This window comes from Belonocnema kinseyi, chromosome 3 (genome assembly GCF_010883055.1).
Source record: "Belonocnema kinseyi isolate 2016_QV_RU_SX_M_011 chromosome 3, B_treatae_v1, whole genome shotgun sequence".
NCBI lineage: Eukaryota > Metazoa > Arthropoda > Insecta > Hymenoptera > Cynipidae > Belonocnema > Belonocnema kinseyi.
Genome location: NC_046659.1, coordinates 117718032 through 117724730, shown reverse-complemented (window position 1 = coordinate 117724730; position 6699 = coordinate 117718032). Strand labels below are relative to the sequence as shown.

The window sequence follows — 6699 nt, the reverse complement described above, 5'->3', positions numbered from 1 at the left end:
ATCAAAAAAGAGAAATTTCCAACCAAAAAAAGATAATCCGAAAAAAAAGAAATAATTAAATTTTCAGATTAACCCTTAAAATGCATTGTGGGTATCTGATACGCCAAACAATTTTCAAACTCTTATAAACCATACTTAATTTGAAAAAGTTGAGTAAGTGTCGCCATCTAGATTTTGTTTGAGACACTAACTGTATGTAAAGTCGTTTCTACTAGCAGCAGCTGCTGAATGTAGAGGTAAAAAATCGTGGGGTCCGAGACACCCAGTGTGCACTTAATGAGTGAAAAAGTAATTTTGAAAAAATTCTAATTAAAATATGTTAATTTTTAACCAAAGAGATAAATCTTTAAACAAAAAAATAAATTCGCAGAGAAAAGTCTCAGAGAAAAGTCTCAGGGTTGAATTTTCAACCAATGAATACTTTTCAGTCAATAAAAAAAAGGACATCGAAACTTTTGCATTTTTAAGCCAAAAAGCCAATTTTCTACAAAAAAAGTTCAATTTTCTACCAAAAAAATTAAAATTTCAATACAAAAAAGAAGAATTTTAATCAAAATAAATTAATTTTCAACTTAAGAAATTAATTCTTAATTAAATAGTTGAATTTTAAACAAAAAGCAAAGAATTTTTAACAACATTTTCTATTAAAAAAGAGAAATTTTCAACCAAAAAAAGATAATCCGAAACAAAAAAGGAGTAATTGAATTTTCAGGTTACCCCTTAAAGTGCATTGTGGGCATCTATACCCGAAGCAATTTTTAAACTCTTATAAACCATACTTAATACGAAAAAATTGAGTAAGTGTCGCCATCTAGATTTATTTTGAGACACTAACTGAAAGTAAAGTCGTTTCTACTAGCAGCAGCTGCTGAAGGTAGAGGTAAAAAATCGTGGGGTCTCTAACACCCAGTGTGCACTTAGTAAGTGAAAAAGTAATTTTAAAACAAATTTTATTATTTTAAATTTTATTGATTTTTGTTTACTTTCTAACGTAAGTATATCATATGAAATGAAATAATTTTCTTTTTTTCGATTATTTTATACTTTTTTTCTTTGTAGATGGCTTATAACTTACGTCAGCGCGTCATGCGAGAACAGACTGTGGATGTATTAAATAAAATATAACTGTCAAAATACAGTTATATATGTCTCTTTTCAATTTCTTGTATTTTTATAGTATTACATGTCAAAGTTTCTCAATTTTTATAATAATAAATCGATTTAAAAGCAAAAAATCTGATTCATCACTTTATCATAAAATTAACTTTTGAACTGTGCAAATAAATATAATTTTTCAAATTGTCCATGTTGCAATATTTTTTTATGAAATTACACTATTACAAAGTATAGTCATAGATTTTCAGGTTAAAATAATTAAAATTGCGAGAGTTATGAATTTCTAAGTGAAAACCCCCATTTTTTCACTTTTTTCATATAATTTTTTTATCAAACTTAAAGTAAATAAATGGATATAAAATCAAGCCCACCTTATACGAGATACCTTAAAATATATCAGACAATTTTGTTGTGACAAAATATTCAATAGGGGTTAAACAATACATAATTAAATACGCTGGGGTCTTAAACACCCACGATGCACTTTACCGTGATTTTGACCATGTATGCACTTTGAGGGTTAAAAATTAGTATAAAAAAAAGCTATTTGTTATTAAATTAGTTAAACCCACAAACAAACCAGATAATGCTTGTGCCAATTAGTTGAATTTTCAACTAAAAAATATCAATTTCCAACCAACAAAAAGCAATAGATTAACTTTCAGTTTAAAAAATTGTCTCCAAAAAGAGGAATTTTTAACAAATGATTTGATTTGTTAAAAAATATAAATTAGCATGCAAGAAAATAAAATTTCTACTAAAAAATACGAAATTTTAATCAAATAGTTGAATTTTTAACCAAAAGCGATCAATTTAAACCAAAGGCGGAATAGTTCAATTTTCAGTTTAAAAAAATTAACTTTCAACTAAAAACTGTATGTTGAACAAAATAATTGAATTCTCAACTAAAACAAGTCAATTTTCAACCAAATAGTTGAATTTTTTAATAAAAAAAAAAGGTTCAATTTTCAGATAAAATTATTAATTTCCTAAACAAAAAAAAGCAAATTTTTAGTCATTTCTATAACGGAAATATGAATTTTAAACCAAGAAAATAGTAAATAAATTAATGATAAAAAATACACAAATATTCAGAAAAATAGTTCAAGTTTAATCTCAAAAATATCAATCTTCAACCAAGAAAAAAAGGAATAGTTCAATCTTGAGTAAAAACAATTTTCCATAAAAAAGGAATTTTTAATCAAAGGGTTGATTTGTGAGAGAGAAATATAAATTTTCTACCAAAAAATATGAATTTTCAACCAAACAGTTACAATTTCAAGTAAAAAAGGGAATATTTATATTTTCAGTTAAAAAGTTTATTTTTCAAGAACAAAAACTTTATTTTAAACCAAATAGTTGAATCTTCAACAAATAAAAGGAATATTGAACCAAATAATTAAATTTTAAATCAAGAAGATTAATTTTCTGCCGAAAAAGGACGACTATTTTGACAATACACAGCAATTTAAAAAAAACATTTAATCCTCAACCAAAAAAAATGTACATTAAACCAAAGAATTAAATTTTAAACCAAAAAAGATTTATTATGTACGGAACAAGGACGAATTTTCAACAAAACACCAATGATACGAATTTTCAACCAACAAAAAAATGAGTTTTCAACCGAGAAGATTAATTTCCTACAAAAAAAAATGAATTTCCAACAAAGCGCATGCATTTCTAACAACGTATTTGTATTTTCAACTAAAAAATATAATTATTCAACCATAAAGTCAAATTTTCAACTAGAAAAGATCAATTTTCTACCAAAAAAAATGAAATTTTTATTCAAAAGAGGAACATTCAACAAAATAGATCAATTTTGAACCAAAAAGATGATTTTTCAATTAAAATTATAAATCTGCAACCAAAAAATGAATAATAATAAAAATAATTTAACTTTAAACTAAGTAATTGAATTTATAACCAAGAAAGATGAATTTTTATTTAAAGATGTAATATTTGATATCTTAGCTTAAAGAAGATTTTCATCTTAAATTAAAAAACAGTTGAATTGAAGCAAAACAGAGGAATTTCCCAAAAATCTAAATTTAAATTTATTTTATTTATTTATTAAATTAAATTCAAATTTATTAAATGAATTTACAACCAAAAACGAAACGAATTTTCAACAAAGCAGTTCAACTTTCAACACAACAGTTGAATTTTCTGCCAGATTGTTGAATTTTTGAAGTAAAAATACTATTTTTCTACAGAATAGTTGAATTCCGAAGAAAATAGTTTATTTTCTTTAAAAACAGGTTAATTTTTTGCAATAAAGTTGCATTTCTAAATAAAAAAGATGAAACTTCCAAAAAATAAATCAATGTTTAACCAAAAAAAAAATTTAACAAAATACATACATTTTCAACAAGATAATCAAATTTGTAAACAAAACGATTCATTTTCTACCAAAAAATACTAATTTTTAACATATGCATGCTTTTTCTACTAAAAACGATAAAATATTTCTAAAAAATAAACCAACTAGATTTCCATTAAAAAAAATTAATTTTACACTTAAATAGAAACAAAATTTAATCAAAACAGTTAAATTTTCAACCAAAGAAATAAATTTTCAACAAAGTATTTCAACTTTTGACGAAACAATGTTTTAAAAATGTTCAAAAATCAAATTTTTGAATTTTTAACACAAAAGCTGATTTTTTAGCCAGAAAGACGAATTTTTAACAAAATACTAAACATATAATAATAATTTTTAATGAGATAGCTACATTTTCAACGAAGAGATTAATTTTCTACCAAAAAAGACAAATCAAATTTTTAACATAATACATGCATTTTCTACTAAAAATTATAAATTGTCAACAAAAAAATTAAATAGTTAGATTTTCATTTTAAAAAATTAATTTTATACCAAAAACTAAACAAATTTTCAAACAAAAATTTGAATTTACATCCAAAGAAATTAATTTTCAACAAAGTAGTTCAATTGGAAAAAAATTTCATTATCAATCGAAATACAACATTTCTCATCCAGATATTTGCATTTCTAACTAAAATGATGAAATTTCTATAGAAAGAAAGAAATTTTCGAGGAAGAAAGAATCTCTTAATCAAATTGTTGAATTTTCAAGCTTAAAAGCCGAATTTTCAGTCAAAAAGACGAGTTTTCAACGAAATACTAAATATATAATAATAATTTTTAATAAGACAGTTACATGCTCCTCGAAAAGATTATTTTTCTAACAAAAAATCGAATTTTTAACATAATACATGCATTTTCCACTTTCGACCAAACAGGAGAATTTTCTACCATATTGTTGAATTTTCGAGCAAAAAAATCTGAAAATAGTTTAATAACAAAAAAATGTTCGCTATGAATCGAAACACAAAATTTTTCAACCATACAGTTCAATTTGTAACTAAAATGATTAAATTTCTACAGAAAGAAAGAAAAAATCTCTTAGATAAATTGTTAAATTTTCAAGCTTAAAAGCCGAATTTTTAACAAAACATTTGCAGCCAAAAAGACGAATTTTCAACAAAATACTAAATATATAATGATAATAATTTTTAATAAAATAGTTACATGTTTAATTTTAATAAAATTTTAATTTAATTAATTAATTTTCTGCCAAAAAAACAAATTACATTTTTAACATAATACATGCATTTTCTACTAAAAATGATGGATTCTTAATAAAAAAATTAAATAATTAGATTTTCTTTAAAAAAAATTAATTTTATACCAAAAACGAAACGAATTTTTAACCAAAGATTTAAATTTTCATCTAAAGAAATTAATTTCCAAGAAAGTAGTTCCAGTTTCGATCACACAGTAGAATTTTCCACCATATTGTTGAACTGTCGAGCAAAAAAATCTAAAAATAGTTAAATTTAAAGACAAAATTTCATTATCAATCAAAACACAAAAGACATTTTAAAACAAAGAAAAAATTTCCTAATCAAATTGTTGAATTTTCAAGCTTAGAAGCAGAATTTTTAACGAAACGGTTGAATTTTCCGGCAAAAAGAAGAATTTTCAACAAAATACTAAATATATAATAATAATAATAATAATAATAATTTTTAATAAGATAGTTACATGTTGAATGAAAGGATTAATTTTCTACAAAAAAAAAATCAAATTTTTAACATAATACATGCATTTTCTACTAATAATGATAAATTCTCAAAAAAATTAAATAGTTAGATTTTCAATTTTTGTAAAATAGATTTCATACCAAAAACGAATTTTCATAAAAAATTTGAATTTTCGAGCAAACAAAATTTTTAAAATAGTTCAATTTGAAAAAAAATTTCATTATCAATCGAAACACAAAATTTATCAGTCAGACTGATATGATGAAATGAAAGGTAACTGAAATGATGAAATTTCCATAGAAAGATTTAAATTTTCAAGAAAGAAAAAATTTCTTAATCAAATTGTAGAATTTTCAAACTTAAACACCTAGGTTTCAACAAAATAGTTCAACTTTCGACCAAACAGTTGAATTTTCAACAAAATACAAGAAAAGACAAATCAAATTTTTAACATAATACATGCATTTTCTACTAAAAATGATAAATTCTCAACAAAAAAATTAATTAGTTACATTTTTATTTGAAAAAATTAATTTTATACCAAAAACGAAACGAATTTTCAATAAAAAATTTGAGTTTTCATATAAACAAATGAATTTCCAAGAAAATAGTTCCATTTAAAGAAACAATTTCATTATCAATTAAACCACAAAATGTCTCTGCCAGACAGTTGCATTTCTAATTAAAATGATAAAATTTCTAAAAAAAAGAAAGAAATTTTTAGGAAAGAAAAAGTTTCTTAATCAAATTGTTGAATTTTCAAGTTTAATAGCAGAATTTTTAACAAAACAGTTGAATTTTCTAGCAAAAATACGAATTTTCAACAGAACACTAAATATATAATAATAATTTTAAATAATATAGTTTCAACGAAGGGATTAATTTTCTACCAAAAAAGACAAATCAAATTTTAAACATAATACACGCATTTTCTACTAAAAATGATAAATTCTCAACAAAAAAATTAAATAGTTAGATTTTCATTTAAAAAAATTAATTTTATACCAAAAACGAAACGAATTTTCACCAAAGAAATGAATTTTCAAGAAAATAGTTCAACTTTCGACCAAGCAGTTGAATTTTCAACAAAATATTAAATATATAACAAAAATAATAATTTTTAATAAGATAGTTACATTTTGATCGAAGGGATTAATTTTCTACCAAAAAAGACAAATCAAATTTTTAACATAATACATGCATTTTCTACTAAAAATGATAAATTCTCAACAAAAAAATTAAATAATTATATTTTCTTTGAAAAAATAAATTTTACACCAAGAACGAAACGAATTTTTGAACAAAAATTTGAATTTTCAACCAAAGAAATGAATTTTCAACAAAGTAGTTCTGCTTTCGACCAAACAGGAGAATTTTCTAACATATTGTTAAATTTTCGAGCAAAAAAAACTGAAAATAGTTTAATAAAAAAAATATATTCGCTATGAATCGAAACACAATATTTCTCAGCCAAACAGTTCAATTTCGAACTAAAATGATTAAATTTCTACA

General features: G+C 22.8%; 1 protein-coding gene across 1 annotated transcript in view; it reads right to left on the bottom strand.

Moving 5' to 3' along the window:
• The window catches only part of LOC117169386 (inositol polyphosphate 1-phosphatase), a 27549-nt gene that overhangs the window by 1886 nt on the left and 18964 nt on the right, over nucleotides 1-6699 (bottom strand). The window lies entirely within an intron of this gene.